This window comes from Biomphalaria glabrata, chromosome 1 (genome assembly GCF_947242115.1).
Source record: "Biomphalaria glabrata chromosome 1, xgBioGlab47.1, whole genome shotgun sequence".
Taxonomy (NCBI): Eukaryota; Metazoa; Mollusca; class Gastropoda; family Planorbidae; genus Biomphalaria; species Biomphalaria glabrata.
In genome coordinates, this window is record NC_074711.1 from 19,512,291 (window position 1) to 19,529,502 (window position 17,212).

Consider the following 17,212-nt stretch of genomic DNA (forward strand, 5'->3'; position numbering starts at 1 on the left):
CCCTTTAATAAAACAATTATTTAACATAACTCATCTTAATGTCCTCAAGTTGTAAACTTAATCACAAGTACATGTTATATTATTTAGAAAAAAAAATATTTCTGTTTGTTTAAAACTTGAGACCAACCATAAAAATAATTAAAATAATTATTTGTCTAGGTTTTTTATAAACAAATTTGATTAAGTGTAATGTAAAACAAGGTTTTATTATATACAAATGAAAAAAAAAATCCTAAACATTTCTTGCTCATAATTGGTGTTATAAATTGTATTATCATGCAAAGCAATGTTTGGTTCAGCAGAAGCTTTGAAAGTTTCTTAGAGGAGGTGAACTGACAACAAGCATTTTAGCAATCAAAACACAATATAGCTCAACCTTTCAAGTAGTCATGCAGCTGCGCTTAAAATATTTAATAGGTTCATAGCTGTTTAAACTTTTATAGACTGTTAGACTAATCCTAGAAAGGTACTTTGATGTTTAGTTTCTTGTAGGTCTCATTTATACTTAGTGATTGGACACACACATATCCTCTTGGGGACTGTGACTCAGGATATTTGTACAAGACATGTATTTATGTGATCCCCAGAGTGAAATAATGTTTTATTAGTTAAGTTCAATTGGCAGGCACCCAGTGCAATGTTGTCACAGTGAAATGGCTATCTCCCAAATCATGTAAGATTATAACAACTTCAGCAATGCTGACCATGGTCCAAAACTGTAGAGTATATAGGAGGGTGAGGATTGTTCGTTCTCCAACAGATTAAACAAATCAAGTGACACTTAATGGAAATGGAAGATCCAGATCAATATTAAATATTTGTATATCAATCAACTACAGTAGTCACACATTTATTGCATTACTTTGTTAGCAACAACTATCTTACTTTTATTTTTTATTTTAAGCTAATGAAATGTCACACCATGCTTTACAACTTCTATTTTAAATGTTGAATGGCACCATGTTGAGCACAATGTTAGGGAATGTTTTGATGTTAACAAACTACTTTTATCCTTAAGGCTATTATAAGGCATTCTAATTTTAACTATTAAATAAAATTATTAGTGTGAAAATAAAACTTGAATTGGTGATTAACATGTTGCACAATCAATTTTTTGTTTTATGTTAATAAGTAAAGGCTGAGAGATAAAATCCTTGGCTTCTGAACTGAGAAAGTTTAAGTTTGAATCCCATTAAAGAGAAGATTTTAGATTTTTAGGACTTCCCAACTCTAATCAGAGTACCTGACATAGTTGATGAAATTAACGAAGCTGGTCATTGACACTCTCGTTTAACATTTTACCATGCATCATAGACACATATATCATTTAATAATAATAATAATTTATAAAGCGCTGTTAACAAACAAAATGTAGGCTCAAGGCGCTGTAACAACATTACAAACAAAAACATGAGAGTTATAATGACAGTTAATCTAAAAAAGTTTTAAACAGATAGGTCTTTATGTTCGTCTTAAAAGTGGTGTAGCATGTTGTCTGTCTGAGATCAATGGGGAGTGAGTGAGTTGCTTCTGTCGTGACTTTGTCTATTCTATTGTCGCCCTAGTGTTTTTACAATTGTTAGACTGTGTACTGACCAAATTTCGTGTTGTGATCTTTACTATGTGTGTAGTAGTTGTTTGTCATTCAGTGTAATAAAGCTTTAGATGTAACATGGTTTTTGTTATGTTAAAGTACGACAGCTTTATTGATCACAAGATCTAAATAGAACTTAGTAACTTAAGTCATGGTTTAAAAGTAAATGAAAGAAAAAAAATCTGGTATATTTAATTGACAAGTTAATGACACCAAAGCCAACAGTCTCTGACTTTTATGGTCAGTATTTTGATATGTGTTACTTTCAATCATAGTACCCTTTTCAGACCATATGACCAAAAAGGGCAGATGATGTATAGGTCATCTATTTCTATGACAGTTTATGAGGGTGTCATATGGCCAGCAAAATTATCAACTGCCTTTACTTTCTTTACTTTTACCAACTAATGTAATAGGGGCTTCCTAAAAATCCATACATTCAAAATCCTAGTCTTTACCGAGATTTCAACCCGAGATCACTCAGTGTGGAAGCCCAGCACTTCAACAATCAGTCATCACACCCCCACTTTCAATCATACTTAAACTATAACCTAAAGCAGAGGTTTGCCATTTTTACTTTAATAGCTTCATCTAACTAGTGTGGAATTAATAAGCTACTAGACTAACAAACCTGCTAAAAAAATGATAGACACTCAATTCAAAAACATAAATGTATACAATAGTCTAGATAAATTTATACATTGGTCCTAAACTAGTATCTGCTGTAAAGCATAGCTGAAAATTTAAAACATTATATTCTGACAATTATATCAAGAAAAATGAACTTATAAATAAAATTTTGATGAAGCCATTATTAAAGCTTTTTAAAGTCACTAGTCTAGATAAAAGATCCTCTAGATCTTCGTTATATTATTAAATATGAATCTAATTTGTACTAAATGTATTACCCTATGTAAGCAGACTATATTTGACTATATCATAGTATGTATGAGCGGGCATACTCCTCTAAAACCTCAGGGAGTTTTTTTGTTGTTATTTTTTTAATCAGGATAAATCAGGCCATGGTCCTGGGGTCATTTGCTAAGTCAAGGTCTAGGTCAAACAACTTGTCAATGGGGTATGAAGTGAAGAGTGAAAAAAATCAAAGGGCATCCAATGAATTCATAAGCTTATTCAGACTTACAGGTCATTTTTATTGGCCTAGAGTATAATCTTATAGATCTACTAGCTAGACTACATTCTTATCTTCTTATCTTATATAATACAGACGTTACTTCAAAAAAGAAGATGATTACGTCCTACGCGTCATGCATTTAGTCATGCATATTAACCAATGACTTAAATTCTGCCAAGTCACTGGTTTTCCTGGCTAGCTCAGGCAACCCATTCCATGCTCTAATAGCACTAGGGAAGAAGGAGTATTTGTACAAATTTGTCCTAGCATATGGGACGAGGAATGTGCCTTTATCTTTGTGTCTTTCAGAGTATTTTATTAAATTTTGTTTTTGTATTTGAAGATTATGGTTCAGTGTTTTATGTATGATTGCTACTTTACTTTTGAGCCTTCTGTCCTGAAGGCTTTCTAAATTTAGTGATTTTACTAAAGGTGTTACTCTAGTCAAATGTGAATATTCGTTTGTTATGAATCGCACTGCTCTATTTTGTGTCTGTTCTAGTTTCTTAATGTTTTCTTGAGTTGAGGGGTCCCAGACGGAGGATGCATATTCTATTATTGGCCTAACCAAAGTTAAATAACATTTTAGTTTTATGTTCTTATTTGATTTATAGAAATTTCTTTTAATAAATCCTAATGCTTTGTTTGATTTTTTTGTAGTTTCATCAATATGTGGATTCCATGACAGTTTTTCATTTATTATAACACCTAGGTATTTTGCGTTTTTAGTCTGTGTTACTGGTTTGCCATGAATAAGATAAGTGGAATTAATTTGTTTTAGTTTTTTTGTTACTCTTAATAACTGACATTTTTCTGGGTGGAAAGACATGCTCCAATTTGATTCCCATTTCTGTAATTCATCTAATTCTCTTTGTAAAATATCTGTGTCTTGTGTTGTTTTTATTGTTCTATATATTATGCAATCGTCTGCAAATAATCTGACTTTTGTTCCTGAACTAATGCAATTTGGTAAATCATTTATGTAAATTAAAAATAGTAGTGGACCCAAGACTGTTCCTTGAGGTACACCTGAGTTTACTGTTATTGGTGTTGATTTAGAGCCATTTATTATTACAGTTTGTTCTCTCCCTATCAGAAAGTCCTTAATCCACTGATGCAGTGGACCATTAATGCCGAAATATTTTAATTTTTTAAGCAAACTATGGTGGTGAACTTTGTCAAAAGCCTTAGAAAAATCTAGTAAGATAGCATCTATTTGTTCACTATTATCTAAACCTTTTGAAAAATCATCAATTAGTCCTATTAGTTGTGTTTCACATGATCTATATTTCCTAAAGCCATGTTGGTATGGTGTGAGGACATTTTGTTTGTCTAAGTGGTTTATGATGAAGAACCACCTGCAAAAATAAATCTTTTAATGTTAGATCTATCATCTAGCCATTAAACATTATTTAATATAATAATATATATTTTATATAGATTCTAGATCTACACACTAGATTTAATTTTTTTTTTATTTTTATATTCTAGAATTTATAGATTAGATCTTAAATATAAATATTCTGTAATTAGAATTAGTATTTAATATAATATTTAATATAATATAACTTATACTTATACTATAGACTATAGATCTAGATTGATTATATTTATATAGAATCTAGAAATATAGTATTTAATATAATATTTAATATAATCAAGATCTATAACTTACACTTATACTATAGACTATAGATCTAGATCTAGATTGATTATATTTATATAGAATCTAGAAAATAGTAATCTAGACTCTAGATGTCTAGATCTAAAATTAGAATATAATATTGCATATATTCTCTAATTAGTCTAATTACTCTAATTAGTCTAATAACTAGTCTAAGTCTAATACTAGATCTAGTAATAGTAGTACTAGTTAAGTAGTAGTACTATAGTAATAGTTATGTAATGAAATGTTACATGTAATACTACTAATAGATCTAGTATAAGTATAGGCCTATACCTATGGCATGGCTATAGAGTATAGAGTTAGACTAGACTGACTAGACTGTAATGTGTATAAAATAGTATAAATAACATCATAAATAATGATAATGATTTATCTAGATCTAGAGTTCTAGAGTCTACATAATGTATAGAGTATAGAGTTCAGTGACTAATATTATTTTTATAGATAGTTTTATATAGATCTAGAGTTATAGATCATTCTATTCTATGACTATACAGTCTTATAATATATATTGCAGATCTATAAAATTCTATATCTATCTAATATATACTCTAATTCAAGATCTAGATCTATTTCTAGAACTCGACCCTCTAGATCTAGTCTATATGACTATAACCTTTTTTTTAACTTTTACTTTTAGATTGAGGGACGTCTGTCAAGTATTTTGATTTCGTTTTCAAACGGAAGCTGTACTTGAGAAGGTAACAGCAGACAAACGAAAATGGAATACCGTAATTTCCCGTAAATTCCCTGACCGTAATTTCCGGTAAATTCCTTGACATGGAAGGAAAATGTCTAATACGATGTGAAATGATCACCGAAATGCATTGCTAACATTCCCTTATGTTTAAACAGCCTTACAATTTTTCTTGTAAAGTTCATTTGACAGTGATTCTGCACTTAGTAAAGTTTGAATAAAGTAGAAAGATGAATTTATTTTCTAACAAAAAATTTCAATTTTCACTTATTATCCTTATCTCTACCCAGACTAGGCACTGCGCAATCCGTTTCGCATTGGGCACCGCAATCTGTAGGACCGCCCTGTAGACAGTGCTTTTTTTTTTTAAAGGTGCCGGTACTCAGTGATGGATTGCCCAACTATTAACTACTAATAAATTAATAATAAACGTTAAAATACAACGTTAAAATACAAGAAAAGTATTTTTTTCCCCACATTGATAAAGGTGCCGGTACGCCGGCCGTACCGGTGCGTAGGCCTACCGTCACAAAAGAAAGCACTGTACATATAGAAGTCTAGACAGAGGTATATATATATCATGGGCGTAGCCAGGATTTTTTTTCGGGGGGGGGGGGGGGGGGTTGGGGGGATTTTTTTCTCCCCCCCCCCCCCGCCCCCACCCTCGAAAAAAAATTAATAGTATGTTTGTGTGTGTGTGTGTACATGATCTTTATTACATTCTGACCCTTCATTCTTTCGGAAGACGTTTATTATGCCCTAGAATGTTTCTTCCTGGAGTTCGTGGAAAAATGGTAGATTTCCTCGCCATTGCCAGCAATGGGGTCTGGGGGAGCGCTATTTCTGGTATTGAAAGCCAACAAAATGAATATTCTGAGGTATCTACAGTAAATTTTCCTGCTATTAAAAAGTTTTATTTCACAAACCTAAAATATTTTTCTTACTGCCTTACTGGCGTCAAGTTGTACTAGGATGTCATCGCAACCCTTAGTATGCGTAAATCATTTTGTCGGAGAACATGTCCCGCAAACCTCATGCGACGCTCTGTCACAACCGTACTAAGGATTTCCTTGATTTAGACCCGATCTCTATAACTGTCTCCTAAAATATGTCTTAGCCATGTTTGTTAAGCCACATTTAGTGTTTTTCAATTTCGGCAGATGACTATTCAATGCACTTTATTAATGGAGCCCCGCCACTGGCAGAAATGTGTAACCTCTCTTGAATACGCTCTTGGAATTAGGTGACTGTAGTTTGCTTTAGATTTTATATCGAAAAGGGAAGTTTTATCGTCAAAATCATTGTTGTGGATTTTAAACTAAAAAATCTCTGAAGTTCGTCTTTTTAAATTCAAAACCCCATTTAGCTACGGTCATAGAATTTGGTAACTGTAGTTTGCTTTACAATAATATTGAAGATAGAAGTTTTCCACCTCAAAACTCTCTGTAGTGAGATTTTAAACTCAAAAACCATCTGGAGGGGTTTTAAACTTTTAAGAAAAGCCATCTATAGGAGAGGGGTTTAAACTCTAACGCTCAAATAATTTAAGTGTGTAATTTGCTTTTTATATTAAAGAGGTATTTTTTAGCATCAAACCCCGCTGAAAGGGGGTTTAAACTACACCCCTTTTGGCAACTCTTATAGCATTTTGAGTCCGTAATTTCCTTTTTTTATATTGAAGAGTTATTTTTTTAGCTTCAAACTCCACTGGAGGGAGTTAAAACTCAAAGCCCCTTTGTCTACACTCATAGAATTTTGAGTGTATAGTTTGCTTTGTTTTTAATATTAAAGAGGTAATTTTTACCTTCAGACCCCGCTGAAAGGGGTTTTAAACGCTCATAACATTTTAAGTGCATAATTTACTTTTTTTCATATTGAGGAAGCATTTTTAGCTTCAAACCCCGCTGAATGGGGGTTTAAACTCAAAACTGAGTCGAAACCCATTTACCTACGCTCATTTTGAGTGCGTTATTTGCTTTTTTTTATATTGAAGAGGTATTTTTTATCTTCAAACCCTACTGAAGAGTGGGGGGGGGGTGTTAAACTCAAAACCCTCATAGAATTTTGAATGTGTAATTTGCTTTTTTTTTATATTGAATAGGAGGTTATAAAATCAAAATCTTCCTTAACTATGATTTTGGAATTTGGGGATAGTCGTTTGCTTTTTTTTGTTTTGTTTTGTTTTTAGAAGAGATGTATTTAACTGCAAAAAACCCTGGTAGGGGATTTTAAACTCAAAACCCCCAGATAAGAGTTTTGAACTCAAACCCCTCTGGTAGGGTATTTTAAACTCAAAACCCCCTGGTAGGGGGTTTAAACTCAAAATCCCCTGGTAGGGGGTTTTAAACTCAAAACCCCTTGGCTGCGATGGAGCAAGTGATGGTATAGTATTAAAATGTCACCCAAAATAAACAAAATCAAAGCAAAAAATCAATTACTGAATTCCGATCCACCACCTTTCGGAAGGGGGGGGGATTTCATTTCGGAGGTGGGGTGAACCCCACCCCCCCCCCCCCGGCTACGCCCATGATATATATATATATATATATATATATATATATATATATATATATATATATATATATATATATATATATCGGCTGTATTTGCAATGTAGTAAAACATTATTCAAAAGATCCTTTTTAATAGGATGAATAATGAGCTGTAGATGTCAGGAGAATGCGTTTCTGGAGTAAGAATGCAAAAAAGCGCATTTGGCGTCAGGATCTTACAGCGCTCCCCCCCCCCAAACCCCCTAGCTGTCAAGAGAAAGGCCTAAACGTGTTTTTTTTTTCGAATAAATTTTTTCGGCGGCGATCCTCAAACCCTTAATCTAAATAAGTGGGGTATCTTATCTTTTCAAGGAACAAATCGGTTGTGTTTGCAATGTAGTATGGGCCTAAAAATTCATATTACAATATTTTTTTAAGTAACATTATTCAAAAGGTACTTTTTTAATAGGATGAATAATGAATGAGCAGCAGTGAAGAATGCAAGAAAACGCTTTTGGCTAATTGATCTATTCACAGACCTATATATATATATATTGTTACGTATTTCTGATTTTCTGGCTAAATGTACTAGGCACACAAATAAAAGAAACACTGCAAAGAACTTGACGACTCAACTTTCAGCTTTAAATAACTTTATTGAATTATAACTATAACAATTCGTCACTGTAACATGTAGCGTATACGTCTTACATCGACTGTATCGACTGTAACGGCTCAAGTCCACTCTCTTCTACTGTCTCGCACAGTAGAGAACAGTATCGACGACTGTACTGACTCTTTTCACATGAACATCTCTGGTTTATAAAGAGTCCCTAATCGCTTGTCTATTGTTGCAAAAACACTGCTAGTACCCTCTGGAACAACATGGGAGGAAACATCACATCCTGTTGTTGTTTATACATGTCGATTCCAGAGGATGCCTGCTGCAGTGTCATCTCGCCGAGGTCACACGTAGTGACCCCTAACTGTCACTGTTCATTTGTCACAATGCCCCCCTTCGTAAATCTGTTCGTCCTCTGGAACAACACGTGAGGCACGTCCCATCCTGTCTTTGTTTTCATGCATAGATTCCAGATAACACTCGGTGCTGTGTCATCTCGCCGGGGTCACACATAGTGACCTCTACCTGTCACTGTTCATTCGTAACACTGCCCCCTTCTTAGATCTGTTCGTCCCGAACAGATTCTATTTCACCACGGTACTGATGGAGTCGGTCAACGTGGACAACCTTCAGCTTGGACCGTGGACTTTTCTGTATCCGGTAGACCACGTCGTTTATTCTTTTTACGACACGGTATGGACCTTCCCAGTCTCTTTGGAGTTTCGGGGATCTGCCTTTTCGTCTCTGTGGGTTATAGAGCCACACTAGATCATTCTCATGGAACCCCGACGTATTGGCCCGTTTGTCATACCTCGTTTTCATCAGGTCACTGTTGGTCTTGATGTTTCTGCGGGCCAATACATGAGCATTCTCCAATCGTCTTCGGAGATTGGTGACATATTCAGTTGAAGACACTGGCGTATCTCTCGGAATCCCAAATAACAGGTCACATGGTAGACGAAGCTCACGACCAAATAACATCTTCGCTGGGGTATATCCTGTGGTGCTATGAACGGATCCTCTGTATGACATGAGGAACATGGGGATATGGCTGTCCCAGTCGTCTTGTCGGTCATCAGTAACCTTAGACAGATGTTGTTCTAGGGTTCTGTTGAATCGCTCCACCATCCCATCAGATTGCGGATGGAGAGCTGTCGTGTGAGTCTTTTCGATGCCAAGTGTCTTGCACATCTCCTGGAAAACTTTGGACTCGAAGTTCCTGCCCTGGTCAGAGTGCAACTCATTAGGTACACCAAAGCGACTGATCCAGTTATCCACGAGTGTTTCGGCCACTGTGATAGCTTCTTGATTTGGTATGGCATAAGCTTCTGGCCATTTGCTGAAATAGTCCACGACTACCAAGATGTATTTGTTTCCTTTCTTGGTTTCAGGAAATGGGCCTGCTACATCTATTGCGATCCTCTCGAATGGAACACCAACATTATACTGTTGCAAAAGACCCCTAGTTTTGCGTCGAGGGCCTTTTGCTGCCGCACATATGTCGCACCTTCGACACCATTCCTCTACATCCTCTCTATATCTGAACCAGTAGAACCGCTGACGAACCTTTTCCAGAGTCTTATTGACACCAAGATGAGATCCGCTAGCGCCATTATGCATCTCTTTCAGTACTTCAGCAACTCTCACCTTCGGTAACATCAGCTGAAGGCGATTGGATGTTCCATCAGCAGATTCCCAAACTCTTTTGATGACACCATTGACTAACGTCAGCGAGTCCCACTGAGCCCAGTACGCCTTGGTGGCTACCCCCTTCTCAGAGATGTCTTTCCAATCTGGCCGTTGTCCATCTTCTTTCCATAGAAGAATGGGAGCCAGATCTTCATCTTGCATTTGGTCCTCTCGAATCCTTTTATCACACCAGGGTCGGAAACATCTACTCCGAGCCGAAGACAATTGACAGCTACCTCCTTTTCTTCAGCCCTCTTGCAGTGCTTACATTCTGCTTTGCAGGGTCGTCGAGACAGTGCATCAGCATTTTGGTGAATTTGCCCTTTTCGGTGCTTAGTTTCAAATTCATAGGTTTGAAGACGTTCGATCCACCTTGCCACCTGACCTTCAGGGCTCTTAAACGAAAGCAACCATTGCAGAGCTGCGTGATCTGACCTTAAGATAAATTTCTGCCCGTATAGGTACTTGTGGAAATGTTTTATTGCATCCACAGCAGCCAGCAATTCACGTCTCGTCACACAGTAGTTCCTTTCAGCTCTCGATAGGCTTCGACTGAAGTATGCGATGACTCGTTCAGTTTCATCCACCTTTTGGGACAAGACTGCGCCTATTCCAGTGTTGCTTGCATCTGTGTCGAGTATGAATGTCTTCCCTGGAATGGGGTAGGCCAATACTGGTGATGAGGATAGTGTGTTTTTCAGCCTCTCGAAAGCTTCTTGACATTCAGATGTCCAAATAAATGGCCTCTTTTGCTCTGTCAGTTGATGAAGGACCTTACAGATGTTTGAGAAATTTGGCACGAAACGTCGGTAGTATGTACAGAGTCCCAAGAAACTTCTCAGCTCATGGATATTACTTGGCGTAGGTCATCGTTTCACTGCCTCAACTTTGTCAGGGTCAGTGCTGACTCCGTCATTTGACACAATGTGACCAAGGTACTTAACGTTTTTCCTGAATAAGGAACACTTCTTTGGGCTGAGTCTCATTCCCGCACTTCTTATCCGTTGAAATACTTCCTTCAGATTTGCAAGGTGCTCTTCAAACGTTTTGCCAATGACAATAATGTCATCAAGGTAAACAAGGCATGTAGTCCAATGAAGTCCTCGTAAAACCCTCTCCATCAATCGTTCAAAGGTGGCTGGTGCGTTGCAGAGACCGAATGGCATCACAGTAAATTGCCAGAGGCCATTGCCAGCAGAGAAGGCGGTTTTCTCTCTATCATTGGGATGCATTTCAACTTGCCAATACCCACTCTTTAGGTCGAGAGTAGAAAATACCTGGGACCCTGCAAGCGTGTCCAAAGTATCGTCGATTCTAGGAAGTGGATAACTATCTTTATGTGTGACTTCATTCAGAGCTCTGTAATCTACACAAAATCGCATAGATCCATCCTTCTTCTTTACTAAGACAATAGGCGAACACCAAGGACTATTTGAGGGCTCAATGATTCCTTGCTGCGTCATGCCCTCTATCATGTCCATAGCTTCTTGTTGCTTTGCTAGCGGCAAGCGACGTGGTGGCTGTCGAATCGGTCTGGTGTTTCCAGTGTCTATTCGATGTTGTACCATGTTTGTCCGTCCGCAGTCTGTTTCATCAGATGGCAGAATATCTTCAAACTCAATGATCAACTGTTCCGCTTTGCTGAACTGCTCATCTGATAAATTCACTTTCATTTCTGTCAGGAGCTTGGTAATTTGTGGATTGAAAGGTTTGGTGGAATTAACGATCGTGATATCATTATTACAGTTTCTTATCAGGTCAAGAGTATTACATATTGCGATGGGGCTGTCTTTCTCTAGATGTCTCTCCTGTAGGCCGAGGTTCATGATTCTGACGGGCACCTTTTGATCTTTTCCGACAAGGACCAATGTTTTTCCTACTGCCATTCCGCTGTTGTCATTTTCAATGCCTTCCACTATCGCCGTCATCGTTGCAGTTTGACCATGCTCTAACTTTCCCCAGATAATTGCTTCAGACTGAGCTGGCAAACTTGTATCTTCTGTTAAAAGGATTCTTCTTATTTGACCATTCTCTTCATCTTCATCCCCGAGCAAGGGAATCTCAACATCACCACATTTCAAAGTACCACCTCCGATGTTCAGAGAGAATTCACATTTCTGCATAAAATCGAGCCCAATAATACAGTCATCCGTAATGTTAGCGATCAGAAATTCATGTATAAATGACTGATGCCCGAGCTCAAAGTTTATATTTGTCAGTCCATGTATAGGCATCATCTCTCCACTGGCCGTCTTCAAGGAGTAAGAGTTCACTCTCTTGATTTCGTTCTTTTTGACAATGTCTGGACGAATGACTGAACGTGAGGCACCAGTATCTAGAAGAAAACGGTAATTTCGAGATCCAATTCTACCATTGATGTACAGACTTTTATTCTTCCCTAACACAGCGACTGGAATTATAGTTGCAGGGGCTGTCATGTTCTTGATCGCCGATTTTTGCCCCATAAAACCGGCGAAAGTTAGTTTCCCTGGTAGACATGAGCACCTGACCTTGCATCTGTCTCCGGTCTGTGCTGATACTCTGTTTGTCGGGGAAATCTTCTCGTGCAGTTCCTTTGTAGATGGCCAGGTTCTCCACAATTCCAACAACGTACACTGGTTCTATTCTGTCCTTCTTGCTTCTTATTTGGTCTGCGTTCTTCTAGCACTTCAGTTACCCTTCTGAGAAGTTGTGTAAGATCTTCTTCTTGGACTTCCAGCATACGCCCATGATGGATATTCTTAGAGGCGTCTTTGGCGGCTTCATAGGAGAGGGCGTAGACCAGAGCTTCGCTGGATTTGCGCTTACCACTGATTCTTATTGCCTTCTTCAGTTCTGGATCTCGAATAGCATCAATGAATGCATCAGTGATAATGACGTCCAGAAAGTCTTAGGCTGCTGTTGGATATGCCAAATGAGCAAGACGTTCTATGTCCGCCTCTAGCTCTTGCAAGGTTTCACCGGAGCGTTGTTGTCGGGTTTTCAACTGAACTCTATAAACTTCTTGTAAATGTTCGTCTCCGTAACGGAGCTCCATAGCCTTAACAATGGCAGCGTAATCTTGTTGATTTGTTATTGACTGAAGCAGTTCTGCTGCCTTCCCTCTTAAAGCTAACACCAGAGCAGTCGCTTTCTCTTCTTCAGTGTTCCAGTTATTAACCTTGGCCGCTGCCTCAAACTGTCTTTTGTAAACAGTCCATGAGATGGATCCATCAAACACAGGCGGCTTTATCTTCCCAGAGATTTCGGGCACTAATGTTTTTGTTCTAGTACCCCGTTCCTTACTCAGTTGTTCTTGGACATGAGTCCTTATCTCTTCCATTTCTTTTTCCACAGTGTTGACTCTCTGGTCAATCTTCTCGTTCATAGAGCTCATCTGTTCATTTACGTTTTCATTCATGGCGTTTATTTTCTTGAGGCTCTCCTTCATTAAGTCCATCTGGCCCTGCATGTTACTCAGGATCTCTGTCATATCTGGGTTTAATTCAAATATGTATTCATCTGGATCTTGATCTTCCTCAATAAGGGCCTGTCTTAGGCGTTCTGTTAGTGTTTCTTTGTTACCATTGAGCTGCAGACCTCTCTCACGAAGTTCTTGCCTTAATTCTTTGACCAACAGCTGGTTAAGTAGTTTCCTCGAAGACATTTCAGCCAGAAAACATCCCACTTCTGACACCAATTGTTACGTATTTCTGATTTTCTGGCTAAATGTACTAGGCACACAAATAAAAGAAACACTGCAAAGAACTTGACGACTCAACTTTCAGCTTTAAATAACTTTATTGAATTATAACTATAACAATTCGTCACTGTAACATGTAGCGTATACGTCTTACATCGACTGTATCGACTGTAACGGCTCAAGTCCACTCTCTTCTACTGTCTCGCACAGTAGAGAACAGTATCGACGACTGTACTGACTCTTTTCACATGAACATCTCTGGTTTATAAAGAGTCCCTAATCGCTTGTCTATTGTTGCAAAAACACTGCTAGTACCCTCTGGAACAACATGGGAGGAAACATCACATCCTGTTGTTGTTTATACATGTCGATTCCAGAGGATGCCTGCTGCAGTGTCATCTCGCCGAGGTCACACGTAGTGACCCCTAACTGTCACTGTTCATTTGTCACAATGCCCCCCTTCGTAAATCTGTTCGTCCTCTGGAACAACACGTGAGGCACGTCCCATCCTGTCTTTGTTTTCATGCATAGATTCCAGATAACACTCGGTGCTGTGTCATCTCGCCGGGGTCACACATAGTGACCTCTACCTGTCACTGTTCATTCGTAACAATATAATTATAATTACAATTATATATATATATATATATATATATATATATATATAGATTTTATATATATATATATATATATATATATATATAGAGAGAGAGAGAGAGAGAGAGAGAAAGAGAGAGAGAGAGAAAGAGAGATAGATAGATAGATAGATAGATAGATAGATAGATAGATAGATAGATAGATAGATAGATAGATAGATAGATAGATAGATAGAGACAGACAGACAGACAGATAGACAGACAGACAGACAGACAGATAGATAGATAGATAGATAGATAGATAGATAGATAGATAGATAGATAGATAGATAGATAGATAGATAGATAGATAGATAGATAGATATAGACAGACAGACAGACAGATAGACAGATAGATAGATAGATAGATAATAATAATAATAATAATAATAATAATCTTTATTATCCGTAAGGTAATTTGTCTTACAATTTGTGCATTACCAAACAAAAAACATTATAACTATAAGAAACCAAAGTGTACATTCACACCAGACTCACTCATAATTTACATGTGACAAAGTTTGTACCAGATTGTTCTTATTTAATGATTTGATTGCCAGGGGAACAAAAGAGTGTTTGTGTCTGTTTGTCTTTGCTATCGGTGTCTTGTATCTCTTTTGTGATGGTAAAATCACAAAATCCTGACACAAAGGGTGATTCTTTATAGATAGATAGATAGATAGATAGATAGATAGATAGATAGATAGATAGATAGATAGATAGATAGATAGATAGATAGATAGATAGATAGATAGATAGATAGATAGATAGATAGATAGATAGATAGATAGATAGATAGATAGATAGATAGATAGATAGATAGATAGATAGATAGATAGATAGATAGATAGATAGATAGATAGATAGATAGATAGATAGATAGATAGATAGATAGATAGATAGATAGATAGATAGATAGATAGATAGATAGATAGATAGATAGATAGATAGATAGATAGATAGATAGATAGATAGATAGATAGATAGATAGATAGATAGATAGATAGATAGATAGATAGATAGATAGATAGATAGATAGATAGATAGATAGATAGATAGATAGATAGATAGATAGATAGATAGATAGATAGATAGATAGATAGATAGATAGATAGATAGATAGATAGATAGATAGATAGATAGATAGATTTTTATGTACGTAACTCCTTTTCAAGCTCTAAGGGAAGTCGCCCCAATCAATCTTTTCTGACTTAGAAAAGTAATTATCTTTAGTTTTCAAAGTTTAGAAATAATGCAAAATCATTTCTCGGATTTTCTTTCATCATCATCAAACTCCGTTTGAGTGAGGGCTTGAGAGGTTAAATCCTCTCTTACAAAAGCCCTGGACAGAAACCCTGCTGTCTTGCGTAGTGCATAAATGCGACATACAGGTCGAGAATTTTGGGTTTCCCAGACCTGTCGAGACGGAGATCAGCAAGTCTGGGGCAGTCAAACAGAATATGAGGCACGATTTCCTCTTCTTCACAGCAGCGGGGGCACCGTGAATCAAAATTTGGCCATAGCCGCGAGAAATATGAGCCAACAGGACAGTGGCCTGTCCTGCACTGTGCTATAATAGCTTGCTCAGGCCTGGACAGTCTCCACCACGGGGAAGTGCGGTCAGGGCGCCTCATGCGCTCCCACACTCCACGGGCTTTTTGGGACTTGTCCCAGCACTCAAAGCACTTTTCCATTTCTGTTTTTTGTATTATAGCCAGGCTTGATGAAAGCTTACAGCCTGCTCAGTGGGTGGAATTTGCCCTCCCTGGTGGGCCAAAGAGTCTGCAATTGTGTTGCCAGTCACACCTATGTGACTCGGTACCCACTGCATTATTACAGGGGTGCCATAGCGTTGTTTAATGTTATGTGAAGCCATGATGACAGTGTTGATATTAGGGGGCAATGGTCCGGGGCTTTGCAAAGCCTGTAGTACAGATTTTGAGTCAGTGACCACAACAATCTGTCGGATTTTCTTTAGAATGGGCTATTAATCACAGAAAGTGTGTGCAAAAGTGTGTCAGCGTGTGTGGCAGCGAGCAGAGTTCGAACCCAGGACGGTCCATCGAAAATGGTCGAGACGACCGAATGACAGTCCAGAGCGAACGAGAGTGATATAAGATGAGCAGTGATAGGAAATGATAATATAAGATGGGGAGCTGAGGATAGTTAACAAACTGATGGTAGGATGAAACAAATGGGAACTGTAGGCTACATGCGGGAGGAGGGGGGGGGGAAGGAATTTAGTGACTTGATTTTTTGCTTTGATTCTATTTATTTTTGGTGAGATTTTATTTCTCTTAAGTCTGTTATATAACAATATATAATGTTCAACCAATAGGCTAGATATTCTCAGGAGAGAGGGAAAGTTGAAATACTGAACGTACGGATCTATATTTGAAATAGGTCTACAAGTAAATATGTAAATAAGAACTAATTGAAACAAACACGTTTCAATGTATAGGCAGTGAATAGGCACTAATGCGAATACACAGAACGACACTCTATGCATTCATTTAAAATAAACTAGATTCTAGAAGTATATAAACAATAAATTATTACCTACGGATGTTCCTCGTGGCGTGGAGAAGAAGAGATTTCACAGAAAAAAAAACCCACTTTACTTTTTGAAAATAATTGTATTTGCATGATGTAACATGATTCATATGATTAAGAAATGTACTTAAATGATAAATGAACACTTTTTGCAATTTTAAACAATCACACAAAAAAGACTATTGTCTTGGCTTTCACCCATTCTGTAATATTAAGACTCCAATTCGTGACTGAAAGCAACTGACAGTTTTTTTAATTTAATTTGGAATTTCTCGACCTCAGTTGTTTTTATTATAATTATTATTTCCATGGATGAAAATGTTATTTCGCATCTGTATGCTGATCAGAAGTGACAGGCAAATGTTCTCAATTTCGGAAAAAATCACATGGTAATGATAGCCAAAAATTAAGCATTTCAGATACATT

The 17,212-nt window shown here is 37.2% G+C and overlaps 1 protein-coding gene across 5 annotated transcripts in view; it reads right to left on the reverse strand.

Annotated features, from left to right (window-relative positions):
- The window catches only part of LOC106073328 (cytosolic purine 5'-nucleotidase-like), an 87,636-nt gene extending 82,489 nt beyond the window's left edge, over positions 1 to 5,147 (reverse strand). Inside the window, exon 1 of one of the 5 annotated variants that reach the window (XM_056026794.1) lies at positions 5,051 to 5,147. The gene's annotated coding sequence lies outside the window, so the exon portion shown is untranslated. Of the gene's footprint in view, positions 1 to 376; positions 802 to 2,502; positions 2,668 to 2,738; positions 2,799 to 5,032 lie in introns of those variants that run through there. The other 4 variants (XM_056026789.1, XM_056026801.1, XM_056026800.1 and 1 more) reach the window with 4 other exon arrangements.
- Between the last annotated feature and the right edge of the window lie 12,065 nt (positions 5,148 to 17,212).